The sequence below is a fragment of the Sinohyriopsis cumingii genome, chromosome 9 (genome assembly GCF_028554795.1).
Source record: "Sinohyriopsis cumingii isolate HCF-2022 chromosome 9, ASM2855479v2, whole genome shotgun sequence".
NCBI classification, from domain to species: Eukaryota; Metazoa; Mollusca; class Bivalvia; order Unionida; family Unionidae; genus Sinohyriopsis; species Sinohyriopsis cumingii.
The window spans coordinates 55,852,809-55,867,013 of record NC_142969.1 but is presented as its reverse complement, the minus strand read 5'-3'; the positions used below and the strand labels follow the sequence as shown (position 1 = coordinate 55,867,013).

General features: G+C 32.8%; 1 pseudogene across 1 annotated transcript in view; it reads right to left on the bottom strand.

Annotated features, from left to right (window-relative positions):
- Positions 1-14,205, bottom strand: part of LOC149791861 (methionine--tRNA ligase, cytoplasmic-like) — a 58,672-nt pseudogene that overhangs the window by 22,545 nt on the left and 21,922 nt on the right. Inside the window, exons 3-7 of the transcript XR_016423307.1 lie at positions 13,952-14,020; positions 13,496-13,599; positions 7,096-7,299; positions 1,660-1,749; positions 787-973 (exon numbers count right to left, since the gene is read on the bottom strand). The product of XR_016423307.1 is annotated as a methionine--tRNA ligase, cytoplasmic-like (transcript). The remainder of the gene's footprint in view (positions 1-786; positions 974-1,659; positions 1,750-7,095; positions 7,300-13,495; positions 13,600-13,951; positions 14,021-14,205) is intronic.

Here is a 14,205-nt window from a genome sequence, read left to right as displayed (position 1 = left end):
TAGTATTTCTTTTGTGCAATTTCTTTCCATTCAAACTTGCATTGTTTGCTGGAGTTGCTTGCAAAATAGAAGACTCCTGAAACAGTGCAGTCTGGATGCAACTCTTTATGATGAGACGGATAAATATGCGTAAATCTATGATAGAATAGATAGACATAAGTAGCATTGTATACTCACTCGATAGATATGGCAGGGGCATACCAAACATATCACCATCAACCTGATGTGAGGGTTTGGATAAAGAATATAATAAGAAAGGAATGTTTTTAGCAAATTTTGTTTCTCTGATAACACTTGCCCAAATACATTACATTACGATAACTTTCTCTGCTGAGGCTAATCCTTCCATAGTGGAAGGAAGGAAAAATGTATTTCAGTCTATGCATTATTACAACACAGGGAAGCAAAAGGACACAAACTCTTACGGATTAACTCCCCTTTCTGTCTGCTTGGTGGCTGCCATTATACCTGGTTTAAACTAGTTTTTCCTTTAACAAAACCTTTAAAGGATATTCACACTGTGGAGAAGTGGGTAGTCAGTTTTTGTGATGTGATCAGGTAAATATTCTCGGAGAAACATAATTTATTGAAATATTTCTTTCTCCATAAAATACATTACCTGATCACATTACAATTTAACAAAAACATCTCTGTAACTGTAACATGAAATTTCAGCCATATTAACCTGCTCTAAGCATAGTTTATGTCAACAATAGCGGTTATAAAGATTTCTGATAGAACTAATTTTTTATATTATGTATAATGTTACATTAGGAATTAACTCACTTTTGGGAGGTCAAGGAAGAGGTGCTGAGTTGATTTGATAACTGGAGAGTTTCTACACAATTTGCACCTGGGATTTTTCAGTTCAATGGCATTGATGAGTTTTCCACAAGCATCACACTGGTCTCCACGGGCATCATCAAATGCACAAAATTAACAGGTGCCCTCCACAAACCGGTCAGCTAGAAATCTGAAATATTAAAGGAAATTGAGATGCTGAAAGCATATTGTATAAGAAATGGCTAGTTTATCATCATAAATAAAAATAAAAACGTTAGAGAAATCCCACCTCAGTTTTATAAGTAGATGACACTAATAGTATAAGAATAATCATTCTTTAAACTACAGCCTGCCTGTCTGATTCAGAGAATTTTCTCATCAAGTTGACAAAACAATTTCATGTGCTATGGAACTACAGATTATACAACATTCATAAAATGGACAAAAATACTTTTGTAACTTTTAAGTTTTTGACATTAAAATACAGCTGATAAATATAATATGTTTCTGAAAACAATTATTTTCTGTCAAAAACTACAAGGTCAAAAATTATATACGTCCATTTTATTGATTTTGTGCAATCTGCCAAAAAACGGGTTATCGATTAATGAGAATCCGATATTAACATTCTTCTCAAGAGAATGAATAAAATGTACAATTCCTGCAAATAAAATATCATTTACGGCATTTTCTGCCAATTTAATCAAACTATTCCTGAAATTCAATTTTCCTTCTTCTGAGTAAATTCTTCCCCAACTCTCTCTACTACTGTCCCTGATTCTTCAAATAATGCAATATTTAGTAACCTATATGACACTGGTACATTTATGAATAAAAAGGAGAATTATCAGCTCTGCACCGAGTTTTGAAACAAACCTGTCACAGGCCTCACACTGTAACTGATTGATGCTGTCTTTAAGAATCAAATCTCGATTGTATAGTCGCCAGAAGATATCTTGGGCTATTCTGCAGTGAAAATTAGAAAACATACCCTAGAAAACTAATAAATTGTATAAAAGAGTACTGTAATATGGTATGGTTGACTCTGGAGATTACTGACCAGCAAATCTCAATGACCTCACCCTTAGGTCATGCCGTCTTGAACTAAACGTAATAAACAAAACCCATTATTTTCTTATTTGACTTACCACGATCTTTACTCTGAATTTTGTATTACCCCATGTGCAAGTCAACTATAAGGTTTGGTCAAGGAACTTACTCTTGCATAAACATTATTATGCAAAATCCTTATTTCTTTCAGCCACAATGACCTTGACCTGGTAGAAAATGCGAGTTATTATGTAGAACCCATTTCTCTTCTTTCAGTCATAGTCACACTGACATTTGACATTTTGATTCCTAAATCGATAGGGTTTCTCCTTACCCCAAGTGCAAGCCATTCACAATGTCTAATAGTTGTAGATTATGGACAACTTGAGGCATCGAGGAAATTTGTCAAGACAGAATGATGGACTTCACAACATATTACATTCTGCCCTATGGTGGACATACAAAAATCGTGTAACCAAATATGTTATAATTTTGTTACTGTAATATCCGATGAATTGTATTAAAAATAAATTTATTCTTTTACGATTTTATACTGTATGGGTTAATGGAGCAATTAAGACTTTAAAAAAGATTGCAAATACTATGTTTTATATAAGGACAAGGTGTAAGAATAGATAAATTAACAGTACATAGCAATATCTGTCAGACACCCTGAAATGGGTAATTTTACTAGTGATACGAAAATGGAATGCAGACTGCAGAATGATGAATACTAATTGAAAATGGAATTAAATGTGAATTCCTTTTTATTTTAAACCAATGCCAAGATCTCTATGGTTAAATGCCCTTTCTCGTCATACTCCAAGATCAGAATCTTTACACTGACAGACAACTTTTCATCCTTACATGACATGACATTGCTCTACTTGGGCTGGACACTAAAAAAAACCATCACAATGTGATGACATCATCACTGTTGGTAGTCTCTAAAACTAAACAAATTAAGAAAGAAAAAAACAATCCTACAAAACCTAAAAATGTTATTTTTACATTTACTGTAACTGCAGTTATATTTTATTTAAAACTGATCATAAATTCAATGGTGTCTTTTACATTTTATACATTTACTAATTCATTAAAGCACATTTTGAATTTTGAATCATATGAGATGTAAAAGCAATGGTTCTTACGAAAACTCTGACGTCAGTAAATGCACTGCCATAGTGAAACTGTAAAGAGCTGATGGATGCATTACCGAGACCAACGATAAAAAATGAGATTAGAGATGAAATTCAAACATGAATTGCATACAAACGAACACAATCAAAGGCAGATGAAATAGAGATCTGGTAAAATTACGTATTTTCAGAGTATGGTATGGCTTTTTTTCTGGGTCCAGATAAAGTACAATCTTTTTGCTTGGTCAATATATAGCATTATTTGTTCAGGGTCTATATACAGTGCCATATTTTTTCCTGGATTCGTTTACAGTATGATTAATTCCAAAGTCTATATACAGTATGGTTATTTTAGGGGTCTATATAGAGTATACTTTTTACTAGGGTCAGTGTTCAGTGTGATTATTTTCAGGGTCTAAATACGGTATGAATTTTTCAAGGGTCTATATACAGCATGATTATTTTCAGAGTCTATATATAGTATGATTTTTTCAGAGTCTATATACAGTATGATTTTTTCAGAGTCTATATACAGTATGATTTTTTCAGAGTCTATATACAGTATGATTTTTTCAGAGTCTATATATAGTATGACTATTTGCAGGGTATATATACAGTATCATTATTTTAACGTCTATATATAGCATGATTTTTTCCATGAAAATAATAGATGGTGTTTTAATTGTTGCGAACTTCATTACATGTAATTAGGATAAAAAAAACTCTCATATTTTAAGCTTTAGGTTAATTATATACAAAAATGAATATTTTAAAAAAAATCTTTATAGGAAAACATTTTTTGTTGTATATATAACTCTTACGTAAGCAATGGCAGATATGGTTGTATTCTACATTCAGCTGGTTGAATCTTCTTATGCACGGGTATATGCAGCATATATCACTGCAGTTCTGGACTAAACAATGTGTCCCTCAAAGGGACTTCAAAGGGGCTGCCACTCTGCTAGCAGGACTTGGTCTATAATGTTTGCAGCTGGTCGAGTTTTATGCACAGGAATGTACATTAGCTATCGATGCAGTTCATAACTAAAACAAATATCAGGGTTAACAAATCATTGAAGTTACGAAATCCAGAAAATTAAACGACACATGCAACGATCTTTATGGGCTCAATTATAAAGTATTTTCCCATTCTCATTGCCTGCACTCTAAGTAAAATATATTTAGCATAGAATTTACAAAATTTCCCATATTTGTTTTCATCAATACAAATAAACCGCATGGCTTTCAAGTATCTCAGAAAATTATGCGAGTGATGTTTGACTGTTCTGAAACAATTTTCAGCTAATATGTTGGCTTTAAACCGCTTTCAAGGCCTTGATTTTTCCACCTAAAGATTAGAGCACTTTCAAGGCCTTGATTTTTCCACCTAAACATTAAAGCACTTTCAAGAACTTAACCTTGCCAACTAAAAATTCAAGCACTTTCAAGGCCTTGATATTTCCTCTTAAACATTAGAGCAAATTCAAGGCCTTGATATTTCCACCTAAACATTAAAGCACTTTCAAGAACATGACCTTGCCACCTAAAAATCCAAACACTTTCAGGGCCTTGATTTTGCCACCTAATAATTCAAGCACTTTCAAGGCCTTGATGTTTTCACTTAAAAATTCAGGCGCTTTCAAGGCCTTGATATTTCCACCTAAACATTAAAGCACTTTCAAGGCCTTGATTTTGCCACCTAATAATTCAAGAACTTCAAAGGTTTTCAACAACCTGTATGAACCCTAAGTACTTGTGAACAAGAGTTGTCATATAAGTACTTAGGTTATGTATTTAAGGAAATTCTATATTGTCACCCTTATATAGTCAGTTTCCATATTCATTTTTCTCTTAAGTGCATACTGAAAATTAAGTTCCGATTCTTTAGATTCCAAGATACTTATTTTCATTAAACTACTATCCATATTTAACACTATTATGGAACCGAATAAATCACAATTTTCAAATCCCATTTATGTAAATCAGCTTCTTTGCTATTGAAACCCAAATCAGGTGTTTGAGTATGCACTCAAAAGTTGGATTAATATGGAACCAGGCTATGAAACAAAGTCACATGTCACTTGTAAAGAAGCCACTCAATTATATGCCATGAGTCTGAACTTCATGTATAAATTTGAAATTTTTAAAGAACATTAGACAGGAAAGAAGTGGTACAAGGTTTGAACTTAAAATTTTAAGGACATAATGACAACACATGAAATAAAGGTACACATGTTTGGTCCGACATTTAGTAATGTAGTTAAATACATATTTCCATAAGACACGCCCAGATTTAAAATATTTTGCCGTTTTCATTACGTTTATCAATAGATTTTAAATACAGTGAATCAAATTTAATAAATTCCAATTTATTTTGAACTTCATTCAAACAGTAATGCAGACAACAAAATAAATTGGCAAATATAACAAGCCGGTTATACAAGTTTTTCCCTATCAAACATCCCCCGCATACAGGTATGTACGTATGCCTGTATCATTTAAGTTTTACTCATATTACGACATTATATTAATATTTTAATAGACTCATCTCCTATTTCAAACAATGCACTAAGTACGAAATATACTCATCTCCTATTTCAAACAATGCACCAAGTTCGAAATAGTACATGCGTCTGAAGCTGATTATATAGTTATGTTTTACATGTCACATAAAGTTTCCAACGTTTAAAGATGATATAGCAACAAAACAAAATCAACATAATAAAATCGATATCTTCAATTTAATAGCTTACTAATTTATGAAGAGATGCAATTTTTGTTATATTTATTAAAGTCTCAAACTGGGGGCCCCCGAGTGGCCAAGTGGGCTTAAGCGCTCATCGTTACGGATCACTGCCATCTCACCTCTGTCTGCGTGGGTTCGAGTCTCAGGTTCAGCCAATGTGGATATGTGAGAAAGCTTGTTGGTAGCTTCTCGTGGGTTGGTGGTTCTTTTCGGAGCTTTCCCGGTTTCTTCCTCCACCATCAATACTGGCAGCCACGTATAGCCTATGTTGTGCTGAAAAATGGCGTTAAACCCTACAACAACAATAACACCAACAAAGTCTTAAACTTCCTTCAATATAATTTAAGAATATGAATTTTTAAAGCGCAGTATGTCAATGTTGAAAAATAAATGTTAAAACATTTGGTTAATTAGAATATTAACATTCTTGCTGTCTTGAAAAACAACCAAAACTTCAGCTAGGAAAGCTTCACTGAAGGTTAAAACTAGTGATGCTGCGTCTAATTTGCTGTCATAGTCGGATTCATAACTAGATGAGTCAACTTCCAGAAGAATTTCACATTTATGAAAGCCATTACAAATATTAGCCAGTGTTACTCTTACCCCAGTTGCCATACCATAACTGATTAGATTGTTTATTGTAAAATCGGGAAGTGTGTAGTTCATGCCATCTGGCGATTATTTACGGGTAGGTGATTATATATTGATTTTTAATGAATGGATACACATGGCTTTGTTCCAACAGTTAGCAAATAAAGCACATGGCATTATAATGGAATTAGATGACTCAAGGTGAGGAAATTAATTTTGAATTGACCCAGTCTGGTTGAAATGGCTCTGCTGCAGAATATCCTGTTATCAAGCAAAGCATGTTGATTGCAATTCGGACATTCTAGGGAATCAGTGGTAAACATATATGATGACTCACCATTTCCTAGTATTTTATTATATTCTATATTTATAACAAAAAGAAGTCAACTTTGATTTCGGTCGTTTATTATTATTCATGAAAATATGAGGGTATGTATATCCACGGGTACTCAAATATATTTTTCACACCCAATAAAAAACTACTTGTAATACACGAGTGCATGCTATACTTTAACACGTTATATTTGCTAATTTACTGGAGCTAAAATGAATAAAAGAGGAGTATGTGATAAATACAAAACTGTAGTTGTGTTTTGTCTTGAGTCGGGGTATGATCTATTTTGGTGAGGCTTATGAATTTGTTTGGGCCTAATAGCCTTGATGTATCCCTACAACATATCAAACTTGTTCATTCTACCAACTCAGAAAATCATGTATGCGGTTTTGTGAATGTGTCTTATATGGGCTGATGCGTTAGTGATGACATCTGAAAAATCTGATTCATACTCTGTTTGTTGTTTTGTTGTGGTTCTGCCGAAGTAATCAAAGTCAATGTTGAACCATCTGTAGATTTCCTCATGGATGACGTTGTACTTGTCACAGATCTGTTGAGGTGTCAGTCCTTCCTCAATGGCCTTTGTCTCAGTAGATGTAGTGTACTCATCTGTTCCACACACATGCAAGCAGTTGTAATTCCTCAGTCGACAATGCCTGGTATATATAAATATTTCACATTCAAATTTATCTTGAACTCAATCACCTAGATTAATTCTAACTTGTTACACTTTTTACATATCATCCAAAACTCAGTCTTGTATGAATATGCATGTTTTTCTTTTCCTTGTATCTGTTTGCTCTTGCTCATTACCTAAGACGAACAGTCAACTGACCACAAATTTAAATAACGCCCGATCATGTTTAACCTGGAAACAAGTATACATTTTCCGTGCAAATACATATGCAGTGTTGCACATAGGATCCCAAGGGCACAGTGTACCCCTCTCTCCAAATTTGGGGAACATACACCAGTTTAGAATGACACTGAAGATTGGATAGGAACAAGAATTCTGAATGGTAAATTGGATCATCATAAATGGATTATTCGGCTTCAGTACCATAATTATGTCACACACATACATGCACACAAACACACACACACACATGTATAAAATGTTCTTTAGAAGAACACTATTATTCCGTGGGAATTTTACTTCTACCGGGAACATGAAACATTTCTAAAAAAAACAGTTTTCAATGTAGGAAAATATCAAATAAAACACGTATAAAAAGAATCCTGAAAGTATGCCAGATATGAAGTAAAGATTAATATTTTTCACTCATTCTTCTCATTTATTTAACAAGAACAGGGCACAGAAGATATTTCTCCTAGACACAATTCAAAGACTTTTGGGTAAAACCCTGTGTTGATATGATCATACATTCAGAGGAATAAGTGACCAGATTTCCCGTACGTTCAATGTAACAGCATTAATTGATGTAAAACTGACAACATGTTCACTCAGGATCAGCTAGATATCGTAACTGTTTTTCGATGAAAACCCTATGTCTATATGACTTTCCAATTAAAATATACAAGATGGCAGCCATGGTGGCCATAACAGATCTCAGATTAGCACCGATGTTACTTAATACCAACATCATAAGTCTTTGGTGAAAACCCTATGTTGATATGATTTTAAATTTAGGAGGAGAAGCAAGATTTTCAAGATGGTAAATGTGGTTGCCATATTGGATCTAATAGCAGCACTATTTTTGTTTAAGCCCAGCTAGATACCATAAGAAGTCTTCTAATGAAAACCCCATGCTGATATGATTCATTTTAATCTTCTTAGTAGTTTAGAAATTGTAACGAAAACAAACTTGTGCTAATGGATAAAGAGACATATGCTGGACAACAGATAACACATAATTACATAAGATCTTTCGGTCTAGAGTTGAAAATACAAAGTTGAATTATTTTTGATTAAAAGGATACTCCAACTTTAATCAAACAGATTTTGCATCAGAGATTTCAGATATTTAATCAAAGATATACATTTGACTAAAAGTCCACCAATTCCGTAATACAGAAAATGGTACCTGCCATATATATTTGCTTGTAAGTTATGTCCAACTGCAAACCGTACAGACTCAGATTTGCTGTTATATAATGCGCTGGCGAACCGGGGTCTGTGTAGTTTCTTAGGAGTAGTCTGTATAACAATACAGGCTCTGATCTGCAGGTGCATTACACTATGGCAGATCAATATTTTTTGTTCTTTGCAATCTGACTCGAATTATAAGTGAGTATAAATGGTATTTATGCTTAGAAATTTATCATATTCTGTATGCAATTCAAATTTCTTTTCATTTGAGCCACAATAAATTAACCTTTGAGCTTTAGATCACAAAAGCAACAAGCCTTTTCCATGCCTTAAGTGCAAGCCCAAAAATAAATTTGTTCATGGTATGTGGTCTAAAACTATAGTAATTATGCAAAAACCATTTTTTTCTCAGTCAGACTGTCCTTGACCTTCAACTATGGAATCAATAAACATTCGTTCTTTCTTACTCAATATGTAAGCTGTCTACAACATTTGGAAAAAGGTACATGCTTGATGGCTTTAATTTCTGTGCAAATCTTTTTTTTCTTCTTTTAAGTGATCTTGACCTTTCCATCCCCAAATTATTATGTTTCTGCCTTATCCAAAGTGCAAGCCATCCACAAATATTTCAAAAATATTGTGATTTAAACTGATATTATTGTGCGGAAACCAATTTTCCTTCTAAAATCACCTCACCATGACCCTGACCTTTTGAACTTTTGACCCCAAGACTGATATTTGATCCAGGTATTGATGCAGAGCTAACACTATTGTCTGGAAGTCGTTAATGTTTCAGTCACAGTGAGCTTGACCTTTGACCTTCTGACCCCACTATTGACAGGATTTTTCCTTAGTCCAAGTGCAAGGCAGCCACTAAGTTTGGTATCAGTAGATCATGGACAACTTAAGTTATTGTGTGGAAACAAAGAAAGACGGACAACTAAATATGCTGTGTTAATGAAGGAATATATAAAAAAAATAATCTACTAAATGCAATTCTGATATCTACTGTTATCACACAATCTGTTCACTTACATATAGTGTGGACAGTTTACTATGTTTGATATTACAACTTGTCAACGTGTTAATATATCATTTTATCTGATTCTGATTGGTCCAAATAAGACAACGAAATTCTTGGGCAGAATTCTCTTTACAGATTGACTGAACTGTGGGAAGATTTTGTTTACCACACCTTGTGGAACTTTTTGCTTTTACTAATACTATACAATTTTGCTAGCCATTTTCTTAATCAGCTGTCCAAGGGCAATAAGGAAAAAAGTCAGGTCTTTCTAAATATGGTGAATTTACCCCAAAAGGATTCGTTACGCAATATACTGCCTATTATGCACTGAAAAAATTGTGCTAAACCCCAAAATGAGAACACAAACAAGAACAAAAAAAAATACTAATGGTACTGGCATGCATGGGTGGGGGCTGGGTGTTGAGAGTGGTAATCCCAAACATAGAATTTGCCATATATACAAGAGTGGTTTGAATGTTAACTTCCAGAAATAAATGAACTCAACTCTGTTCATAGAAGAATGTGACCACAAAGTAGTCTCCAACTGCAGAACATTATACCTATCAAACCGCAATATTTTTACATGGTAAAATACCTCAGACAATCTCATGTTTCTTACATGATGTAATTCCAACTATCTCCTGTTCCAAATCAACTAACAGAAAAAACCGGTCACAAACACATTACAGTGAATTTCTTCATCCAGTAATAATTCTTTCACATAAATATCCAACAACTTCCAGCAGTGAAAAAGATATATCTTAGATGTCCACAGTGTTAAACTGATTGTCTAAACCAAATTAATCAAACTATGTGATATCACACTGAATTTCCATACACATTCTGTGTTGAAAAACAATGTTCTCTGAGCCAAGTGTCCCATTTATTACAAAAAGACAATTGCTCGTTGCATTCTAATTTGTAAAAAAAATCAGCTTTAAATGTTATTGGTTATAAAACTGCCATATAAATCGACAAATGTTTGGGACTATTTTTTATGTGCAACAAATGAAATGAGCAACAAGCGAGGAATGACATTTCTTCTTCTTCTTTCTCTTTTTCTGTCATAATAAAAACTATGTGATAAACAGAATCTCAAATGACTAATGATTTAATATTAAATGTATTAAACTCGTTGGATAATGTCCAAAGCACACAAAATCTGGATATTATTCATTTCGTTTCATAAATTCATTATTAAATCATTATCCATTTGAAATCCTATATTTATGTTATATTATCAGTTATAAGGTGTATCGTTTAAATTGACACTTTTATAATACATTTCACCATTAAATTGTCGGTTGTTAGATTTGCTAAGTCTCAATCATTACTGAAAACTTATCTATACATATGACAAAGTTCTAATGTTGATATTCTTTCATGATGTAAAGAATGTCTTTAAAAACATAATGTATCACAATCTATTCATGGCCCTTCCAGTAATCCCTTTTAAAAAAAATATTAAATGATAATGATAATGTAATAAAAAATAAAACAAAATAAAAACAATATAATACAGTTTTTAAAAGCCAGATAATTCTCTCTGAATGATTTGTACTTTATTCTCGAAAGAAATCATTTTATATACATGTTGATAGAGTTGCCTACCTTGAGAAGACATCTGCACTAAGAACACAACCTATAATATTACCAAGATGCGGTACATTATTGACGTAGGGAAGAGCACTGGTGGTAAAAATATTTCGAGAACCTTCTTCAGGTAAGATGGAAAAAAAACACATTAGTGATTGGTGCATGCGTAAGTCACAGCCCACTATGATTTGTTTGGCATGGTTTTAAACAGATGAACTTGGACTGGGAACCAAAGTTAGGAGAACTGGTATCTTTGTAAGTCACTTAAATGATATTGTGGAACACTGGAAATCAAATATCATTGATGGTCTTTCAACATAAAGTGGTTGCATGACAAATCAGGTTCAAATCCATCAATCACTGAGAAGAAATTAAGAAATAGGTTACAGGCATCCATGGAGGTGCACATTACCTGTAAACATTGTCATGGAACACCTGAATTTGAAATAATTCAGAGTATAACTGTTATAAAGCATTATGCTAAATTTAGTTGGAATCGAACAATCCTTAATAACTTTAAATTGTAAAAAAACACAATCAGAATGACAGGCAACATGGAAAACTTCCATAAATGATGCTGTGAAATGTTGGGAATTTAACTCAACGAAGTTCTAATCAATATAAAGCTAATTACCACATTTGGTTGAACTCTAACAGTATTTGTATAATGTTAAGCTGCAGAACCAAAAGTTTAAAAGATGGATGGGAAATCAATAAGGCACATCTCCTATAAATGACTTTGAAGAATGCTACAATTTTATCGCATTCAAGTTTTCATCCAATAATGCTGTATGCTAGATTTGGTTGAATTACAATAATCTTTGGTAAAGATAAGTTGTATGCCAAATTTGGTTTAAATTCACCAATCTTTGGTAAAAATGAGCTGTATGCCAAATTCGGTTGAAATTGAACAATCTTTGGTAAAGGTGAACTGTATGCCAATTTTTTTTTTTTTTAAATTTAGCAATCTTTCATAAAGATGAGCTGCATAAACAAAATGATATCATGATAAGCAACCAGGTCCATAACACGTGTAACACAAGATAATGATGACTGAAAGCAGAAATGTTACACAACATTATTTAAACCCCAACTATACAAAGGAAAGTTGTCTTGTGAAAACGAAATTGCTGACAGATGAATGGGCAATATGTTCATGTGTGGCCATAATAATAGTTTGCTGTCTTCTTGTATAAAAAGGCAGTTACTTGTAACTTTCTCATTTCAGTTTTATATATCACAGACTAATATATATAGAGGTCCAAACTGTATATCTTATACTGATTAGGCAAATATAAATGTGTTGAACTGGTTTTCAAACTAGTGTAGTTATCTAGGGTTTGAAGATATATATATATATATATATATATATATATATATATATATATATATATATATATATATATATATATATATATATATATATATATATATATATATATATATATATATATATATATATATATATATATATAAAGATTAAGATATATAATGTTCTAGGTGCTTCAAGTACGGGCAAAACCAGCTCACTTAGAATTAGATGTACAAATCAATTTCAGGATTTTTTTAAAAACCAATTAAATTATATCTTACCAAAAAAGTGTTGTGGTCAGCAAGGAAAAACAGGGATGGCCAACCAACAACCAGATATACACTTATATTTTTTTTTTTTTGCCTCACAACTGTGATAGGCAATACCGTCAAAGACATCTGCTACTGAATATAATTTCCACATAAGGTCATTTATAGCATCAGAACTTCTGAATTGTGATCAGTAAGTTTTAATGAATAAATCAGCATCTATGCATAATCAGACACTGCAAGACAGATAGTTGGCATTCCAAAATAAAATTGACATGTGATAGAAGAAAACAATATTCTGATCAATATGTCTTAACATCTTTGACAAAGTCAAAAGGTATTTTTCAACTCTATGTACCGATCTATTTATTTAAAAGGAAGAAGAGCTGTGCTATTATAATTGCTTTGCACAATTGTGGTACCAGATTCAATTCCTGGAGGCAACACATATCTACCCATGCAAGATTGGTGTTTCCTTAATATTTTATAGTTTCCTCTGCCCAACACCAACAACTGGACAACAAAATACTGACATTAGTTGTTGGAAATCTCCGTGTAAATATTTATTTTTAAAAAAAGATTACATACATAGGATGTCTACGTATCCGGGGTTTGGGACATAAACTTCTTCCAGCTTCCAGCCTTCCATGCTGCAGTAGCCTCTGCTATTTCCTCCTCAGTGGCAGTGGGTTTTTCTATATTAACCTGTTGTATATTCAATTATTATTAATGTCTATATGTGTTTCTATATTAACCTGTCGTATCTTCAATTATTATGATTGCATAGTTGTGTTTCTACATTTAAATGTGTTATATTCAATTATTATGAATGCATGGATGTTTGTCTATATTAATCAAATGATGATAACAGAAATAAAAAATATGGTAAGAAAACAAAATATCTAAATGATACAGGTATTTGATAGTTTTGCAAAATGTGCAATTTGTACTGGAGAAAATAGAAAAGGAAGACAATCATCTAAAGTGTTTACAATGTATAATATTTAACACAGAACATATGCCAAGTTTCTTCCAGCATATTCCAATTTCAACCTACCTGTTCTTCTTCTGCCCCACGTCCTTGTTTCTGTCCCTGTTGTATAGGCGACTGACCAATGTCCTTTGCCTGTTTTATTATTTTGATATGAAAAAGGCTGGCACACCATTTGTGTAAAATAATATCATGTCAAATCAAACAAGCCACTTTCTGAGACCTGCATAAATGGCTGAACCTTTCCCACCATATGTTGTATATCTAGACACTGGGTAGGAGAGGTCAGGGGAAACTAAACTTAGAAGATGGTGGTCACT